This window comes from Bubalus kerabau, chromosome 23 (assembly GCF_029407905.1).
Source record: "Bubalus kerabau isolate K-KA32 ecotype Philippines breed swamp buffalo chromosome 23, PCC_UOA_SB_1v2, whole genome shotgun sequence".
NCBI classification, from domain to species: domain Eukaryota; kingdom Metazoa; phylum Chordata; class Mammalia; order Artiodactyla; family Bovidae; genus Bubalus; species Bubalus kerabau.
In genome coordinates this window covers 20,687,901-20,709,135 of record NC_073646.1, presented here as the reverse complement: position 1 = coordinate 20,709,135, position 21,235 = coordinate 20,687,901, and the positions used below count along the sequence as shown (strand labels likewise).

The 21,235-nt window shown below is 40.0% G+C and overlaps 1 protein-coding gene and 2 long non-coding RNA genes across 3 annotated transcripts in view; all 3 read right to left on the bottom strand.

The window, feature by feature from the left end:
- MOSMO (modulator of smoothened) overlaps positions 1-21,235 on the bottom strand; it is a 77,047-nt gene that overhangs the window by 28,264 nt on the left and 27,548 nt on the right. The window lies entirely within an intron of this gene.
- Positions 3,100-5,717, bottom strand: LOC129637271 (uncharacterized). Its single transcript, XR_008707410.1, has 3 exons — positions 5,073-5,717; positions 4,032-4,150; positions 3,100-3,341 (listed from the first exon to the last, which is right to left on the bottom strand). It is a non-coding gene; the product is annotated as an uncharacterized LOC129637271 (long non-coding RNA).
- Positions 8,095-18,082, bottom strand: LOC129637272 (uncharacterized). Its single transcript, XR_008707411.1, has 2 exons — positions 13,766-18,082; positions 8,095-9,332 (listed from the first exon to the last, which is right to left on the bottom strand). It is a non-coding gene; the product is annotated as an uncharacterized LOC129637272 (long non-coding RNA).

Below are 21,235 nucleotides of genomic sequence, written 5' to 3'. Positions count from 1 at the left end.
AGACCAACTAAAGAGCCTCTTGATGAACGTTAAAGAGGAGAGTGAAAAAGTCAGCTTAAAACTCAACATTCAGAAAACTGAGATCATGGCATCTGGTCCCATCACTTTATGGCAAATAGATGGGGAAACAATGGAAACAGTGACAGACTTCATTTTTTTGGGCTCTAAAATCACTGCAGATGGTGATTGCAGCCATGAATTTAAAAGATGCTTGCTACTTGGAAAAAAGTTATGACCAACCTAGACAGCATGTTGAAAAGTAGAGACATTGCTTTGCCAACAAAGGTCCATATAGTCAAAGCTATCCTTTTTCCAGTAGTCAGGCATGGATGTGAGAGTTGGACTATAAAGAAATCTGAGCGCCGAAGAATTGATGCTGTTGAACTGTGGTGTTGCAGAAGACTCTTGAGAGTCCTTTGGACTGCAAGGAGATCCAACTAGTCCATCCTAAAGGAAATCAGTTCTGACTATTCACTGGAAGGACTGATGCTGAAGCTGAAGCTCCAGTACTTTGGCCACCTGATGCAAAGAACTGACTCATTGGAAAAGACCCTGATGCTGGGAAAGACTGAAGGTGGGAGGAGAAGAGGACGACAGAGGATGAGATGGTTGGATAGTATCACCGACTCAGTGGAGATGAGTCTGAGTAAACTCAGGGAGTTGGTGATGGACAGGGAGGCCTGGGGTGCTGCAGTCCATGGGGTCGCAAAGAGTTGGACATGACTGACCAACTGAATGGAACTGAATTACAATTGCAAGCTATAATGGAAACATGATTAACCTAAGAATAATAGCTTTTTCACTCTTCTCTTTCACCCTCGTCAAGAGGCTCTTTAGTTCCTCTTTACTTTCTGCCATTGAAGTGATACCATCTGTATATGGGAGTTGTTGATAATTTCTCCCAGCAATCTTGATTCCAGCTTGTAATTCATTCAGTTTGGCATTTTGCATAATGTACTCTGCATGTAGGGCTTCCCAGGCGGTGCTAGTTTAAAGAACCTGCCTGCCAATGCAGGAGACATAAGAGATGCAGGTTCGATCCCTGGGTCCAGAAGATCCCCGGAGGAGGGCATGGCAACTCACTCCAGTATTCTTGCCCGGAGAACTCCATGGTCAGAGGAGCCTGGCGGGCTACAGTCCACAGGATCACAAAGAGTTGGACATGACTGAAGTGACTTAGCATACACACCCTCTGCATATAAGTGAACAGGGTGACAATATACAGCCTTCTCATACTCTTTTCCCAATTTTGAACCAGTCCATTCTAACTGCTGCTTCTTGACCCACATATAGGTTTCTCAAGAGACAGGTAAGGTGGTCTGGTATTTCCATCTAAGAATTTTCCACAGTTTGTAGTGATCCATACAGTCAAAGCTTTTAGTGTAGTCAGTGAAGCAGATTTTTTTTCTGGAATTCCTTTGCTTTGTCCATAATCCAATGAATGCTGGCAACTGGATCTCTAGTTCTTCAGCCTTTTTGAAACACAGCTTGTAGGTATCTGAAGTTCTTGGTTCACATGCTACTGAAACCTACCTACCTTGAAGGATTTTGAGTATAACCTAGTTAGCATGTGAAATGAGTATAACTGTATGGTAGTTTGACCATTCTTTGGCACTGCCCTTCTTTGGGACTGGAATGAAAACTGACCTCCAATCCTGGCCACTGATGAGTTCCAAATTTGCTGACGTGTTGAGTGCAGCACCTCAGCAGCATTATCTTTTAGAGTTTAAGTAGCTCAGCTGGAATCCCATCACCTCCATCAGCTTTGTTCATAGTGATGCTTCCTAAGGCCCACTTGACTTCACGTGACAGGATGTCCAGCTCTAAGTGAGTAAGCACACCATCTTGGCCATCCGAGTCATTAAGCCCTGTTTTGTATTGTTCTTCTGTGTATTCTTGCCAACTCTTGTTAATCTTTTCTGCTTCTGTTAGGTCTTTACTGTTTCTGTCCTTTATCATGCCCATCCTTTCCTGAAATGCTCCCTTGGTATCTCTCATTTTCAAGAGATCTCTAGTCTTTCCCATTTTATTGTTTTCCTCTGTTTCTTTGCATTGTTCGATTAAGAAAGCCTTCTTATATCTCCTTGCTATTCTGTGGAATTCTGCATTCAGTCGGGTATATCTTTCCCTTTCTCCTTTGCCTTGTGCTTCTCTTTTCTCAGCCATTTGTAAAGCCTCCTCAGACAACCACTTTGACTTCCTGCATTTCGTTTTCTTTGGGATGGTTTTGGTCACTGCCTCCTGTACAATGTTACAAACCTCTGTTCAGAGATCTTCAGGCACTCTACCAGGTCTAATCCCTTGAATCTATTTGTTACCCTCACAGTATAATCATGAGGGATTTGATTTAGGTCATACCTGAATGGCCTAGTGGTTTTCCTTGCTTTCTTCAATTTAAGTTTGAATTTTGCAAAAAGGAGCTCTTGATCTGAGCCACAGTCAGCACCAGGTCTTATTGTTGCTGACTGTATAGCACTTCTCCGTCTTTGGCTGCAAAGAATATAATCAATCTGATTTTGGTATTGACCATCTGGTGATGTCCATGTGTTTGGGTCAACTCTTATGTTGCTGGAAAGGGGTGTCTGCTATGAGCAATGTGTTCTCACTCTTGCCATTTCCTGCTTGACCACGTCCAATTTACCTTGATTCATGTACCTAACAGTCCAGATTCCAATGCAATACTGTTCTTTACAGCACTGGACTTTAGTTTCACCACCAGATACATCCACAACTGAGCATCATTCCTGCTTTGGCCCAGCTGTTTCATTCTTACTGGAGCTCTTAGAAATTGCCCTCCACTCTTCCCCAGTAGCACACTGGACACTTTCCAACCTGGGGCAGGGTGGCGGAGGGGGAGGTGGTGCACATCTTCCAGTGTCATATCTTATTGCCTCTTTTACTATTCACAGGGTTCTCGTGGCAAGAATACTCGAGTGGGTTGCCATTTCCTTCTCCAGTGGACCACATTTTTTGTCAGAACTCTTCACTATGACCTGTATGTCTTGGGTGGCCCCGCAGGGCAAGTCTCATAGCTTCACTGAGCTACGCAAGGCCCTTCACCATGACAAGGCTGTGAGCCATGTCTTTTTTGTCAGTTACTAAATATTATACTACCCACCAATGACCACAGCCAACATTAGAGAATTCAATACAATTTATTTATAACATCTTATGGGAAAACACAAATGAACAATGAACTTTTTGGCCAACCCAATACAAATATCATGGGAGATCTAGTCCAAATATTGTTCTTCTGGAAATCCTCTGGTGGTCCAGTGGTTACGACTCGGAGGTTTCACTGCTGTGGCCTGGGTTTAATCTCTGACCAGGGATCTAAGATCCTGCAAGCCACAAGGGGAGGTAAAAAATACCAGAACAAAACAAATACTATTCTTCTTATGATTTTCCCACTCTGATAAAGTGTCATGAGAAAATATATGGCATTTTTCTCAAATACCCAAACTTCACTCTCTGAATTAACTACAGATGATAGACAGAATCTTGACTGTGTGATAAGAGATTACAGCAAACACCAGATTCTTTCTTTTCACTTAGTTATATTATTGCTATTAAACATACGTTCATCAGATAATGCAGAATAACTTGTTAAGCTGTTTGAAAGCTATCCTTATTTAACATGAGGGCCAGTGAAGGGCAGCACAGGATACTGGCTAATAGCATAGTAAGCCACAGTAAGTCTGTTTGGGGTACTGTCACTAGCTCCGCAGCTTCGGGCAAGTAACTTACCCTCTCTATTTCACTTTCTTCATCTGTACAATGGAGATGCTAAAGAGTACCTATCTTACAGGCTACTGCAGATTAAATGAGTTTAATATTATAAAAAGCTTAGAACAATGTGTGATACACAGAAGTGCTTAATAAATTAGTTATTAACACTAAGAAGATGTTTCATACAAACAAGACACTTCTGGCTACCTAACTTGGGGAATAGGTAACTAAACCCTTTCAAGGGGTTACATTCTATACAACTATTTTTAGAGAATTGATATTTCAGAATTTCTCAAACCTACCTCAACTGAATATATATTTGAGGCAATCGAGGCATCTTAGGCTATCTCCTCATTTGTAAATAGAGATCTTCTATTATCTACATGGGCTTCCCAGGTGGCTCAGTGGTAAAGGCATCTGCCTGCAAATGCAAGAGACTCAGGTTCAATGCCTGGGTGAGGAAGATCCTTTGAGGGAGGAACTGACAACCCACTCAGTATTCTTGCCTGGAGAACCCCATGGGCAGAGAAGCCTGGTGGGCTACAGTCTATGGGGTTGCAAAGAGTCAGACATGAACGATTAAGCGATTGAGCAGGCACGCATGCACACATTGTAATACAGGGTTGCTAGAAGTATTTAGGAAGTTAAATACAGTATAAATAGCATAATGCCTGCGTGTTCCTCCCACTTAGTTTCAACTGATTCCTATGTATCCAAATCTAGAGAAAGCTGAGCAGACTGGTTTCCTTTGCCCTGGGCCAGGGCTCTACATTCACTTGGTAACTTCTGGTGCTCAGGTGAAAATAAAGACCCTCCATGTGTAAAATGCCGGCAAGCACCATATGAATTGTGATCAAAGTCCATAAAAACTTGAGTATGGAGAAAATCAATGTAATTATGAGTGAAAATTATACAGGAACTATCTTTTGAGTTGAAGGGTAAATTTTAAATACTTATAAAATACCCTGTATATGCAGTTTATTATTCCATGAAGTGAGATAGGTTAAAAGCACTAAAGAAAGGTGTAAGTAAATCTCCAGATGACAGAGTCCTGATGAATTATCAAGAGAAGAAACCTGTTTTTAGGATTATTTCTTACTTTGAAAACTGTCAGGTCCACCAGTCAGAAGCCTAATGCTGCTTCTGCATGCATGTTTAGTTGCTCAGTGGTGTCCAACTCTTTGTGATCCTTTAGACTGTATCTGGCCAGCCTCCTCTGTCCATGGAATTTTTCAGCCAAGGATACTGGAGTGGGTTGCCATTCCCTCCTTCAGGGTATCTTCCTGACCAGGGACTGAACCCATATCTCCTGTGTCTCCTGCACTGAGTGTGTCTTTACGCACTGAGGCCTAATGCTCCTCAGAGGGGCTTAAATTCCTCCTTGGTGAGTCTGTTGCATCTCCCAGAGCAGCTGTTTTGGACCTTTCCATTCTTCTCAAATTCTCTTATGCCTGGCCAGAGTAGATAAAGTTTCTTCTCACTTAAAGGTAAAAAAAAACCGAGGTCATGTAAATGAAGCAACCACATTTGCCCTCATTTTCACCTGAAAACATCTTTGAAGCTCAGTGTATAATCTCAGAATTTCTCTATACTTCCTCTTCCTGTGTGTTTTTGTTATTGTTGCTGTTGTTTTAAGACCTTAACCGTAATTTTCATAGTGATCTTTTAATCGATGTATAGTTGATGTAACTTCCTATTTCTTTGAAAGGAGATGAACTCCTCCCTCCCAAAGCTTTCCTGTTGTTCAGTCACTCTGTCCTGTCTAACTCTGCAACCCCATGGACTGCAGCACGCCAGGCTTCCCTGTCCATCACCATCTCCCAGAACTTGCTCAAACTCATGCCCATTGAGTCAGGGATGCCATCCAACCATCCTGTCCTCTGTTGTCTCCTTCTCCTGCTGGCCTCAATCTTTCCCAGCATCAGGGTCTTTTCTAATAGTCAGATCTTTGCATCAGGTGGCTGAAATATTAAGGCTTCAGCATCAGTCCTTCCAATGAATACTCAGGGTTGATTTCCTTTAGGATTAACTGGTTTGATCTCCTTGCAGTCCAAGGGCCTCTCAAGAGTCTTCTCCAACACCACAGTTCAAAATCATCAATTTTTTCGGCATTCAGCCTTCTTAATTGTCCAACTCTCACATCCATACATGACTAATGGAAAAACCATAGCTTTGACCAGACAGACCTTTGTTGGCAAAAGAACGTCTCTGCTTTTTAATACCCTGCTTAGGTTTGTCATAGGAGAAGGCAATGGCAGCCCACTCCAGTATTCTTGCCTGGAAAATCCCATGGACGGAGGAGCCTGGTGGGCTACCGTCCATGGGGTCGCTAGGAGTCGGACACTACTGAGCAAATTCACTTTCATTTTTCACTTTTGTGCACTGAAGAAGGAAATGGCAGCTCACTCCAGTATTCTTGCTGGAGAATCCCAGGGATGGGGGAGCCTGGTGGGCTGCCATCTACGGGGTCGCACAGAGTCGGACACAACTGAAGCGACTTAGCAGCAGCAGCAGCAGCAGCAGGTTTGTCATAGCTTTACTTCCAAGGAGCAAGCATCTTTTAATTTTGGGGCTGCAGTAACCATCTGCAGTAATTTTGGAGCCCAAGAAGATCAAGTCTGTCACTGTTTCCATTGTTTTCCCATCTATTTGCCACGAAGTGATGGGACCAGATACCATGATCTTAGTTTTCTGAATGTTGAGTTCTAAGCCAGCTTTTTTACTCTCCTCTTTGACCTTCATCAAGAGGCTCTTTAGTTCCTCTGCTTTCTGTGATAAGGGTGGTGTCACCTGTATATCTGAGGTTATTGGTATTTCTCCTGGCAATCTTGATTCCAGCTTGTGCTTCATCCAGCCTGACATTTTGCATGATGTACTCCGCATATAAATTAAATAAGCAGGGTGACAATATATAGCCATGACGTACTCCTTTCCCCATTTTGAGCCAGTCCATTGTTCCATGTCTATTTCAAACTGTTGCTTCTTGACATGCATATAGGTTTCTCAGGAGGCAGGTAAAGTGGTCTGGTATTCCCATCTCTTTAAGCTTAACCTTAACCTAATTTCCTTCCCACCCTTTCTTTTGACTTCAGTTGCCTCCTGGACCAGAGTGTCTTAGTATTTAACCATATCAGCATCTCTTTAATGGTGCATGTATGCATCTTGAGGGGTGTAGAGGGGGTTTGCTGTCATTGTTCTTTAGTTGCTAAGTGATGTCTGACTCTTTGGAGACCCCATGGACTGTAGCCCGCCAGGCTCCTCTGTCCATGGGATTTCCCAGGCAAGAATACTGGCATGGGTCGCCAGATCGTTCTCCAGGGTATCTTCCCGACCCAGGGATCAGACCCATGTCTCCTGCATTGGCAGGTGGAGTCTTTACTGCTGAGCCATCAAGAAAGTACAAGGAGGGGGTACTTGTTTTAAAATGCTGATTATCTGGTTCTCAGACCTACTGAATCAGATTCTCCTTATATGGTGCATTTTAAAGAAAATCCTCACCATCAGCAGATGAATGGATAAAAAAGCTGTGGTACATATACACAATGGAGTACTACTCAGCCATTAAAAAGAACACATTTGAATCAGTTCTAATGAGGTGGATGAAACTGGAGCCTATTATACAGAGTGAAGTAAGCCAGAAAGAAAAACACCAATACAGTATACTAACGCATATATATGGAATTTAGAAAGATGGTAACAATAACCCTGTGTACGAGACAGCAAAAGAGACACTGATGTATAGAACAGTCTTATGGACTCTGTTGGAGAGGGAGAGGGTGGGAAGATTTGGGAGAATGGCATTGAAACATGTGTAATATCATATATGAAACGAGTTGCCAGTCCAGGTTCAATGCACGATACTGGATGCTTGGGGCTGGTGCACTGGGACGACCCAGAAGGATGGTGTGGGGAGGGAGGAGGGAGGAGGGTTCAGGATGGGGAGCACATGTATACCTGTGGCAGATTCGTTTTGATGTTTAGCAAAACTAATACAGTGTTTCAGGTTAAAAAAAAAAAATGCAACAACAACAACAAAAAATAAATAAATAAATGCAATCCCCCCCCCCCAAAAATAAATAAAGAAAATCCTCTTTTTTTTTTTTTTTTTTGCCATGAGGCAAGTGGAATCTTAGTTCCCTGACCAGGGAACAATGGACCAAACCTGTGCCCCCTGCAGTGGAAGTGCAGAGTCTTAACCACTGGACCACCAGGGAAGTCCCAGTAAAATCCTCTTGTCCTTATGCACATTAAAATTTGATAACTGTCTTAGACTATGGATCTTTCTTCTCTCTACAAATGTAATGTTCATGTTTTTATATAAAAAACAAAACAAACTATACTTTTAAATGACTATTCAGATTGCCACACTGTTTCTCTTCCTTTATTTTAAAAATTATTTATTTATTTTTAGTTGCATTCTCTCTAGTTGCAATGAGCCAGAGCTACTCTTTTCTGTGGTACACAGGCTTCTCACTGCGGTGGCTTCTCTTGTTGTGGAGGACAGGCTCTGTCACACAAGTGGACTCCAACAGATGCAGCATATGGGCTTAGTAGTTGTGGCTGCAGGCCCAAGAGTGAGCAGGCTCCAGTAGTTGGAGCGCATGGGCTTAGGTGCACTGAGTCTTTTGGAATCCTCAAATCCTGGTCTGGAAGCCTGGTCTGGAAGCCAGACCAGGCATCAAACCCTCATCCCCTGCACTGGCAGGAGGATTCTTATTCACTGTACTACCAGTTCTCTTCCTTTAGCTCTGGGAGGTGGGGAGGAGGGGTGATTTATCTCATTAACTCATTCCTCACACCCTCTGTAACATGACTTTCACTTAATTGTTCTATGTAGGTTGTTCTTTCCAAGATCATTCTTGTCCTCTCAGATTCTAAATCCAAAGATCTTTTCCAGTCCTCGCTTTCTTTAGCTTTTCTGTAGCTTGTGACACTGGCCGCTCCTTCTTCCTGGCTCTGTCTTCGCCATCCTGAAACCCTACTCCTGGTGTTCTCCCGTCTCTGGGGCTGCCTCTTCTGTTTAGTTGCATCTTCCCCCTTAAATGTCATAAATCCCAAAGCCCTTAAGTCTTTACAGAATTTTAGCCTCATCTTCTACCTGCTTGGGTGTCTTACTGTTACTTCAGACACACAATGCATATAAGAGGTAACTTTCTGATTTCCCGGTTTTCTTCATTCATTGAAATATTTACTGCCCATCACTATATATGCTAGGCACTGTCCTAAGTATCAGACATAAAAAGTTGTAAAAGGAGATGAATGCAGACACTCTTAATAATGAAACTGTCACTGCTTCAATCACCATTTTGGAAATCATGAAACTATCCTGTTGCTTGCCTCATTCTGTCCCTTCTAATATATTAAAAATTATTCTTTCTTTGCAATTTTTGTTTGTTCCTTCCATTTACACTACTATCATCTGTATCTAGATCTTCTAATATTGAAATTATTCTAATAACTAGTCCCTCTTCTTCTAGTCCCTCTTTCTATTTCATTTATTCACCATATATTTACTAAATGCCTTCTGTGGGCAAGGCACTCTTCTGGGTACTGGGATACAGCAGTAAGGCAAAGAACATCCCTTTTTTCATGAAGAATATATCCTGGTGGAGAGAGAAAGGAAAAAAAAAAAGAATTGTAGATAGTCACATATGTCACTATAATACTGGAAAATTATATGGGGTTAGGGGTTAAAGAAGAAGAGGAAGCAAATCTTAGATTCTCAGAGTGGTTAGGGAAGGCCTCTGTGAAAGGCTGGTATCCGGCTTAGATCCTATCCCATGACTGATTAATTTTCTCAAAACACCACTTTCATGTTATCTCTCTGCTAATTGTTCTTTTTGCTTTTATTGTAAATGCAATCATTACCTTCTTAATTTTTACAGACTATCTACTAATTATAAAACAAAGGCCAAAATTCCCATCTAACTTTCCAATTTAATTTTCTAAAAATCTACAGATTCTGCTTCAACTCAAAGTTACTGAGTGCTGAATAGGATATGTCTGCCATTGTATTCTTTTCCCTTCAAAAAATACCCAACTGAATGCATATTCCCAACAAGTATTATCATGTCCTTTTTACAAATAAAAAGGAAAGAAACTTGCCTAAGATCATTCAGCTAGTAAGTAACAGGACTGGCCCACAAATAACAATAAAAGCTGCTATTTATTAACACTTATGTGCCAAACTATGTGTTAAGGACTTACTTGTTTGTCTTTTTTATTCCTTATCACTGAGAGAGGCATTATTATGATTAGAAAATTGATATGATTAGGTGTTGATTTAATTATTAGGAAACTGAGGCTTAGAGAAGCATAAGTAATCTTCAGAAATCACTAGTGGTCAGAATAGGATTAAAACTGAGACATGTCTGATTTAAAAGTCTATTAAACAACTATGCTTAATCAATTCAATGTCATGTGGAAAACTTCAACCCTGGATCAACATAATGATCTCCTTTTCCCACATCTCCACTTACTCGGCTGAACTCTACTAGGAAAAAATATATAACCAGAAGACTGGGATCATTAAAAAAATTTATGTCCCATAGGCCCAGCTAGGCCTTCATTATGACCTAGAAATCTTCCTGCTTTTCTACCCAGCTCACTCTCTCCCACTCTCTACAGTGGCTATCTCGACCTTTTCCACTCTCCTAAAACTTCCAACCTTATCATCCCCTTTTCACTCCTAACAAATGATACCTTCCATTACACTGCAAAGAAAATATAAGCCACTGGAAGTACTCTCCCTCAAATTTTTACCATCATATCTAGAAATTAACTTTATCTGCTTGATTCTTACTTCCTTACCTTTTGTCACAAAGGAAAGTGTACCTCGTCTCCTGAAGTCTATTCCTCTGCTATGCTGTCTACCACTCTGCTTTGTATCATCAGGATCCTTACTCAAACAGGAATTCCTTCTCGGACTTTCCTGGTAGCCCAGTGGTTAAGAATCCGCCTGTGTGCCACAACTACTAAAGCCCGCAGCCCAGAGCCCATTTTCTGCAACAAAAGAAGCCCCCACTCCCCACAACTAGAAAGAAGCCCCCACTCCCCACAACTAGAAAGAAGCCCCCACTCACCACAACTAGAGAAAGCCTGTGTGCAGCAACAAAAACCTAGTGCAGCAAAAAATAAATAAGAATTCCTCCTCTTTGAAGCATTATCAACCCCCCCCTTTCTACTGACTCCTTATTACCATCAAGATAAGCTCAACTCTTCTCTAGCTAAAACTGACCCACCCCAGACCCCACATTCTTTTCTATTTAACTTACCTCCCTCTCCCTTCCACTGGCAAAATTCCATCTCCACTGCTATCTTACTTCACCTATTAGTCATTTCTCAACCCACTATGAATGAGGCTCCTACTCTACCACTTCACTAAAATGTTTCGCCAAGGCTATTAAAAATCTCTTTGAAACTAATTTAACTTTACTTTGCTAACATTGCTGACCATTTCTTTCTTCTTGAAGGCTCTTTCTCCCCAAGATTGAGATCTTCTTCCACAAGATCAAATTTTCTTTTGGTTTTCCTCTTAAGTCTAGCACATGGACACATGAAACTACATAGGTGATAAAACTGCAGAACTTATTAATACATAAACACAAGTGACTACAAGTAAAAGTAAGGAAATATAGATAAGATCTGTGGAATACATCAATGTCAATAATCTAGTTGTGATATGATACTACAGTTTTGCAAAAATGTAGATACAGAATAGGAATAGACTAGGAATAGAAATGAACTTCCTCAACCTGATAAATATCATACATGTATATTATAAACATAACAGTAGGATATATGTGCATATATCAGTGTTAGCATACTTAACGGAGAAAGACTGAATGTTTCTGCATAAGATCAGGAATAAGACAAGGATATCTATTCTTGCTGCTTCTATTCAGCACTGTTTAGCTAAGGCAACTGGGCAAGAAAAATAAATTTATGGAAACACTATTAGAATAAATGACTGTAAAAAGATTGTAGGATATAATATCAACATATAAAAATTGTGTTCCCATATACGAGTAATGAACAATCTGAAAATTAAGAAGGTAATGATTGCATTTACAATAACAGCAAAAAGAACAAAACACTAAGGAACAAACTTAACAAAATAAATGGTTAACTTCTGGTTTCTAGGCCAATATGTAAGGAACTTAGATGTTGTCACCCTTGCCCACAGAACAAGAAAGTGACAAACTCAATGTCAACAACTTTTCATAGATCCATCAGAGAACTGAGGACACAGGACAACTACAACTACTGAATCTCGTGCGCCTAGAGTTCATGCTCCACAGCAAGAAGACCACCGCAATGAGAAGCCTGTGCACTGCAACCAGAGAAAAGCTGGAGCAGCAGTGAAGACCAGCACAGCCAAAAATAAATAAAATAAGAAACTCTGAAAGAGAAATGAAGACTGTCTTTGATGGGCTCATCAATACAGTACACACAGCTGAAGAAAGAATCAGCAAGCTGGAAATGTCTATAGAAAGTGTTTGAACTGCAAGGAGAAAAGAGAATGAAAAAGATAGAATATCTAAGAGCTGTGAGACAATGACCAAAGATATAACATAGCATAGTGAGAACACAGAAGGAGAAGAAAGAAAAAAAGGAACAAAAGAAACATCTGAAGTAATGGCCAAGAATTTCCCAAAATTAGTGACAAGTGGCAACCATAGATATAGGAAACTCAGAAAATCAAGCAGGATAAGTATCAAAAAACATACAAGAGACTTCCTTGGTGGTCCAGTGGTTAAGAATCCACTTTCCAATGCAGGGGATGCAGGTTCGATCCCTGGTCAGAGAACTAAGATCCACATGCCATGGGGCAACTAAGCCCCCACACCACAATGGCCGAAGCTTAGGAACTCTACAGCCTGTGCTCTGCAACTAGAGAAGTCCCAGCATGACCCAGCACAGACAAAAGGGTAAAAAAAAAGAGAGAGAAGAAAACAGTCTGTGCAAAGTAATAATATTCAGTGAAGTGAACAACAGTGATGTTGCAAGGAGGAACTGGGAATTTAATACTCTATAATAAGGTAGCTGCACTGCCTCTGAAGCGGTATTCAACATACTATTATTTAAAGAGGCCTTGGATTAGCTATAAATATACACTACAAACTTGAGGTCAGCCACTAAAAAAATTTTTTAACTATAACTCTTTTACACTGAACACTACAAAATGTTGCTGAAATTAACAAAGTTTTAAATAGATAGTAAGATATCCCATACCCATGGATTGGAAGATTTATTAGATAATAGTTGCCCAATTGATTTATAGATTCAATGTGATCTTTATCACAATTCCCCGATGGGTTTTTTGTTTTCTGTTGTAACAATCAACAAGATGACCCTAAAATATATATGGAAATATAAGGGACTTACGAATGGTCACAAACATCTTGAAAAAGAACAAAGTTTGAAGATAGACTTCTTGACTTCAAAATCTTCTATAAAACTATAGTAATCAAGACTGTGTAACAATGGCACAAGGACAGACAGAGATCAATGGAGTAGAATTGAGGGTCCCAAAATAAACATTCACATTTATGGCCAATTGATTTTTAACAACAGTGCCAAGACTATTCAATGAAGAAAGAATACTCTTTTCAACAAGTGGTGATGGGACATATGTGAAAAAATAAATGCAGACTCTTGCTTCACACCATATACAAAAATTAACTCAAAATTGAAAAGAAATCTGAATGTAACAGTTAAATCTCTGAGAAGAAAACTTAGGAAAAGACCTTCATGACAATGGATTCTTAGATATGACATCAAAAGCACAAGCAATAAAACAAACAGTAGATAGAATGGACTTCACAGTTAAAAACATCTGTGCATCAAAGGATTCCATGAAGAAAGTAAAAAGATAACCCACAGGACAGAGGAAAATATTTTCAAGTCATATGTCTAATAATTATCTTTTATAACTCAATAATAAAAAGACAATTCAATATAAAAATGGGCAGAGGATCAGACATTTTTCCAAAGACAGAATAGAAATGGCCAAAAGTATATGAAAAGTGCTTACCATTATTAGTCATCAGGGAAATGGAAATCAAAAGCACAATGAGAAACTACTTCATATCCACTAGGATGGCTATAATCAAAAACACAAGTAACAAGTATTGGTGAAATGTAGAGAAATTAGAATCCTCATACATTGTTGGTAGAAATGTACATTGGTGCAATCACTTTGGAAAACAGCCTGTCAGTTCCACATAAAGTTAAAGATATGATCAAGCAATTTCACTCCTAGGAAAACAAGAGAATTGAAAACATATGTCCACATAAAAATGTGTATGTTAGTGTTCATAGTAGCATCATTCATAATAGCTACAAAAGGTAGAAACAACCCAAATGCTCATCAATTGATGAATTACTGAACAAAATGAAGTTTATCTATACAATGGAACATTGCTGCTAAGTCACTTCAGTCGTGTGCGACTCTATGCGACCCCATAGATGGCAGCCCACCAGGCTCCCCCATCCCTGGGATTCTCCAGGCAAGAACAATGGAGTGGGTTGCCATTTCCAACAATGGAACGTTATTTGGCCATAAAAAGAAGTGAAATACTGATACATGTTATGACATTGGATAAACCTTGAAAACATACTAAGGGAAAGAAGCCAGTCACAAAAGGGTTATATGATTCCATTTACATAAAACCTGCAGAATAGGTTAGGGCTGGAATATTTGAGGGGGTGGTGATAGTTGAAAGGCATAGGGTTTCTTTCTGAGGTGACAAAAATGTTCTAAAGCTGGCTGGTGATGGCTGTACAACACTGAATATACTAAAAACTGTACACTTTAAAGGGACGCACTATGTAGCATGTAAAATATCTCAATATATCTGTTTTTTAAAAAAAGAAAGAGATGGAAAAAATAAGCTCTTCATCATCTAGTCCCTATTTCCCCATTATCCTTTGACACTACTCTTCCCTTCAAACTACAGTAATCAGGCCCACTGAGCTTTCAGGTTCCCCACATACAACTTCAAATCAAACAAACAAACAAAACAAACTTCTGAGACTTTAAACTTGCTTTTCCTTCTACCTGGAACACTCTTACATCCTTCCCTTCTCTGGTCAACTTATTCTTCAGATCAACTTATTTAGATCAACTTATTCTCTGGATGTCACTCTTCCTTGTTGCTAGCCATTTCTAAGATTTCAAGCCTGAGTTAGAGGCATTCCAGTGTGCTCCCACAGCAATATGCATTTACTACTATTTTAGCACTCTTCTTACTGAATTCCAATTAACTGTTTGTTTGTAGCTTTCACTAAAACTGAGTCTTTATTGCATCTTATCCTAGAGTAGGTAAAAAATACTTTGTAAAGAATGGAATAAACTAAGTCAGAATCACTTTTGTGACCATTTGTCAGCTCAACAGAATACTTAAAAAAAAAGTTCTGAACTGGAAATATTTAATTGTAAAGAGAAAGGCACTGGTGCATAATTTGCCTAGAAATATCCATGAAACATTCATGTTATGACACTTGAAGCAAGTTTTCAAGTGGAAAAACAGTGACCTGCCTTAGCTGGTTTAGCTTTACACAGACATACACGTTTAACCTGTTTGGAAAAATAAAGTTTTGATTTTCACATACAACTGCATTTGAACCTTTTCCTGCAGAATTGCATGATAGGTTCTGAACCCCAGTGAATAATCAATCTACAGGTAAGTCTGCAAAATAAAAGACCCAAGAGAATACTGAGGCTCAGAGCACTCTTACCAATTCTGAATCTGGGGGAAGTTTGAGCAGATAGTATGAATTCCGTATGGAGTCCAAAGCAACATGGTGATACACTTTGAATAGATTTCTTCTAATAAAAGAATGGATATCATAAACAATTTTGCTAGGAAACATCCCAAACTTGGGGGGCTGGGCAGAGAAACATGGGTTTACGGGGAAGGATCTGAGAAAATGGTCTTTATAGCCAAACATTGATTTTTGTGTGAAGGTGTTTAACAATCCAGTGATTTCAAAATTCCTATGAGAGGTCCAAATAACTGAGGAAAAGCCCTTAAGAACACAACAGCATTTTGTGTCCAGAAGATTTTAGTATCTAAAGTTCAAATCAACTGATTACCAAACTACATTTTGGTGGCACACTGGAAGGAGAGGTAAAAGCTTTAAAACTGGAAAGGAGATTGAAGAAAGGAGAATTTTCCCAAATTGTAAGATCTATGATAATCTATATGACATTAAACTATGTTAGATATTTTTCCCCTAGACAGATAAGGGGCTTCCCTGGTGGATCAGACAGTAAAGAATCTGCCTGCGATATGGGAGACCTGAGTTTGATCCCTGGGTTGGGAAGATCCCCTGGAGGAGGAAATGGCAACCCACTCCTGTATTCTTGCCAGGAGAAAAACCTGGTGTGCTACAGTCCGTAGGGTTGCAAAGAGTTGGACACGACTGAGCAGCTAAGTACAGACAGGAAAGACTAGAAGACTTTAAATGTCAACTTAAGAAAGAACAGGCAACCCTGTTTCATGTTATGAATCATACACATACCTAACAGCCTTGAGAAAAAAATTCTTTTGAACTTGGAAGTATTCAAAATGGTAGGAATTTACACTAAACAATCTGTACTTTATAACTTTTAAAAACATGAGCATCAGAGAAAGTGTAAAGGAAGTAATACTCTGATCATACGTACTAATTCACATATATAGTAGTGATGCAATGGTAAATGGAATGTAAATGTAGAACATGAAATATAATTTATCACCTTTGGGAAAATAAAGTTTTAGAAAAAAAAATTAAAGGAAATATGACTAAGAAGAGTATATATATGGTGCAATAGCTCAGTCATGTTGCTCTTTGTGGCCCCATGGACTGTAGCCCGCCAGGCTCCTCTGCCCACGGAATTTTCCAGGCAAGAAAACTGGAGTGGGTACCATTTCCTAGGGAATATTCCTGACCCAGGGATTGAACCCGAGCTTCTTGCATGTCTTGCATTGGCAGGCAGATTCTTTATCACTAACACCATCTGGGAAGCCTCAAGAAGATTATATATAACAATTCCTACAAGAAAGAGGTTCAGTATAGTAAAAGGTAATTTAGGACTTCCCTGGTGGTCCACTGGTTAAGAATCTACCTGCCAATGCAGGGGACATGGGTTTGATTCCTGCTCTAGGGAGATTCCACATGCTGTGGGGCAACTAAGCTCTACTGACACAACCACAGAGCCCATGAGCCCTAGAGTCGGTGCTCTGCTCTGCAGCAAGAGAAACCGCCACAATGAGAAGCCCACACCTTACAACGAGAGCACAGCTGCTGCTTGCTGCAACTAGAGAAAGCCTGTGCACAGCAACGACCGAGTGCAGCCAAAAATAAAAATAACCTAAGAAAAAATTTTTAAAGGGTAATTTGAAAAAGGAAATAAGAGTCATGGATATAGAAAAACTAGTGGTTACCAAAGGGAAGAGGGGAAAATTAGGAGTATGGGATTAAAAACTATAAGCAGCTATATAAAATAGATAAGCAACAAGGATATACTGTTTATCACAAGGAATTATAGCCATTAAATTGTAGTAAGTTTTAACGGAGCATATTTATAAAACATTGAATCAATATGCATACACCTGAAAGTAATACTGTTAATCAACTATGCATCAACTTAATGTTATTTTTAGAAATGAGTTTAAAACACCCTTCTGCGGGTTCCCTGGTGGCTCAGTGGTGAAGGGTCCGGTCCAGGAGGATTCTACGTGCTGTGGAACAAATGAATCCGTGTGCCACAAATATTGAGACTCTGCTTTGGATCCCAGGAGCCGCAACTACTGGAGCTCACAAGCCCTAAAGCACTTGCTCTGCAATGGGAAGCCTGAGCACCGCAGCTGAGGGGAGGCCCCTGCTCACTAAAGCTGGAGAAGGGCCCAGGCAGCAGTGAAGACCCAACACAGACAAAAAAGAATGAATAAATAAAATTAATAAAAAAAAGAATGTCTTTTGATGAAGCAGGAAAAATGACCAATTTTAAAAACAAACAAAACCACCATCTGATATTTACAAAGTATTAATTATGCACTTCTGATGTCAGCATCTGCTCTCAATTTTTTTGGCCAAGATGTGTGGCATGACGGATCTTAGTTCCCTGACCAAGGATCAAAGCTGTGCCCCCCTGCATTTGAAGAACAGAGTCTTAACCACTGAACTGCCAGGGAAGCCCCGGATTCTCTCTCTTTAAAGACCAGGGTCCAGGGGACTTCCTTGGTGGTCCAGTGGTTAAGAATCCACCTTCTTATGCAGGTGACACAGCTTCCATCCCTGGTCAGGGGACTAAGATCCCACATGCTGTGGGGCAGCTAAGCTCACACCACAACTAGAGAGCCTGCATGCCACAACGAAAGATCCTGCAATCTGCAACTAAGACTTAATGTAGCCAAAAAAAAAAAAAAAAAAAAGACCAGGGTTCAGCAGCTTATCTATGACACTGATGTGAAAGTCAAAGTGTTAGTTGTTCAGTCGTGTCCAACTCTTTGCCAACCCATGGACTGCAGCCCACCAGGGTCCTCTGTCCATGGGATTCTTCAGGCAAGAATACTGGCGTGGGTTGCCATTTCCCTTCTCAAGGGGATTTTCCCGACCCAGGGATTGAACTCAGGTCTCCTGCATTGCAGGCAGATTCTTTACCATCTGACTGAGCCACCAGGGATGCCCATGACACTGATGAAATGATTATAATAATAATAAAAAAAATCATAACTTCTACTACGTAAAGCAATTGAGTAATCACAATAAAGAAAAATTACATTTGTATGTATGGGTATATATGTATGTGCATGTATGTGTTTGGTGTAATGATTATATTCTGAAACCGAGATAAGGGAAAACTACAGTAGATTAACTGATAATAATTTTTATTGATAGTCAACTGTATACTTACATTTTCTGCATAAAATGTATATTTCTTAAGATGAATGGGCACAACTTAGGAAAAGAACTGAAAGAAATTTAATGACATAAAATATGATAGGCTTTAAAAATTGCAACTGCATCCAGATATTCTTCCAGAAAGTTATGGTTAGCTAGCTATACTAAAACTGCTGGGAGCTGTTCTCTGTTGTTTCAGTCAGACAAGGATCTCCAAACAAATACAGAAATTTTCATATTGAGACAAAGGAATTGAAAGCAAGCACTTGAGGCAGGAAACAAACTAGAAATTCAATCTTCTTGCCACTGCACAAGTAGAGTAGATATTTGGCAGCTTTCTCACTTCCCAAACAGAATCTCAAGTGTTTGGGTTCAGAAAAATATGATTTTGTCCTAACCTCTACTTTAAAACCTTAACATTAGAATAAAGGGTGCTCAAAATAAATTTTGCTTCCCTAAAACATCTATTTCTGCTTTATTGATTATGCCAAAGCCTTTGACTGTGTGGATCCCAATCAACTGTGGAAAATTCTGAAAGAGATGGGAATACCAGACCACCTGATCTGCCTCTTGAGAAATTTGTATGCAGGTCAGGAAGCAACAGTTAGAACTGGACATGGAACAACAGACTGGTTCCAAATAGGAAAAGGAATTCGTCAAGGCTGTAAATTGTCACCCTGTTTATTTAACTTATATGCAGAGTACATCATGAGAAATGCTGGACTCGAAGACACACAAACTGGAATCAAGGTTGCCGGGAGAAATATCAATAACCTCAGATATGCAGACACCACCCTTATGGCAGAAAGTGAAGAGGAACTCAAAAGCCTCTTGATGAAAGTGAAAGAGGAGAGTGAAAAAGTTGGCTTAAAGCTCAACATTCAGAAAACGAAGATCATGGCATCCGGTCCCACCACTTCATGGGAAATAGATGGGGAAACAGTGGAAACAGTGTCAGACTTTATTTTTCGGGGCTCCAAAATCACTACAGATGGTGACTGCAGCCATGAAATTAAAAGACGCTTACTCCTTGGAAGGAAAGTTATGACCAACCTAGATAGCATATTCAAAAGCAGAGACATTACTTTGCCAACAAAGGTTCGTCTACTCAAGGCTATGGTTTTTCCTGTAGTCATGTATGGATGTGAGAGTTGGACTGTGAAGAAGGCTGAGCGCCGAAGAATTGATGCTTTTGAACTGTGGTGTTGGAGAAGACTCTTGAGAGTCCCTTGGACTGCAAGGAGATCCAACCAGTCCATTCTGAAGGAGATCAGCCCTGGGATTTCTTTGGAAGGAATGATGCTAAAGCTGAAACTCCAGTATTTTGGCCACCTTATGCGAAGACTTGACTCATTGGAAAAGACTCTGATGCTGGGAGGGATTGGGGGCAGCAGAAGGGGACAAGAGAGGATGAGATGGCTGGATGGCATCACTGACTCGATGGACGTGAGTCTCAGTGAACTCCGGGAGTTGGTGATGGACAGGGAGACCTGGCGTGCTGCGATTCATGGGGTCGCAAAGAGTCGGACATGACTGAGCAACTGATCTGATCTCATCTGATCACTCATAAATCTAGAGGTGGGGGAAAGGATAAATAGTAATAGCTGCCACTATATTCTGGGCACTTATTTAGTGCCAGTCATAGTATTATTAAGTGTTTTACATATACTTATTTAATTTACATATACTTCTTTAATTCTCAAAATAATACAAATGAGGAAACTGAATAAAAGGTTAAATGACTAGGTACCAGGTGGAAAAAGGTCTGATTCGATACTTCGCTAACAGTTTACTATTTAGGCATATTTTGGTAGAATAGTGTTTTTTTTTTTTTTTGGTATGTTTGTCCAGAGAGTTAACCCTTAGAAACATCAACAAAGAGGTCTCATAATTCTGATTCCACAGACAAAGGTACATTCTTCACAAACTCTGCACAGGAAATACTAAAATAATCTTCTTCAGGTGTTTAGAAACTCAGTTAATCTAATAAAAGACTATAACATTATTTTACTGTCTTAATTCTGATAAAAAACATAATTAAAAAAATTAATCTGATGGCTAATCTTATTTCTTTTTAACATTATACTGAAATTCTGGGCCTAGGTTTTCTGGACAATTTCTCTGATATGTGCTGGGCTTAGTTGCTCAGTCATGTCCAGCTCTTTGTGACCTCATGGACTGTAGTCTGCCAGGCACCTCTGTCCATGAGAATTCTCCAGGCAAGAATACTGGAGTGGGTTGCCATGCCTTCCTCCAGGGGATCTTCCCAATCCAGGGATTGAACACAGATCTGCTTTGCAGGTGGATTCTTCACTGTCTGAGCAACCAGGGAAGCCCAAGAATACTGGAGTGGGTATCCCTTCTCCAGGGGATCTACCCAACCTAGGAATTGAACTGAGGTCTCCTGCACTGCAGGCGGATGCTTTACCAGCTGAGTTACTATATTAAATTACATTTTAAAATCATGCACTTTAAAGATAGTGAAAATAATGGAGTAATACCATTTGCAGCAACAGAGATGGACCTAAAGATTGTTACATTGCATGAAGTCAGAGAAGAAGAAATATCATATGGTATCCCTTGTATGTGGAATCTGAAAAGAAATGATAGAAAT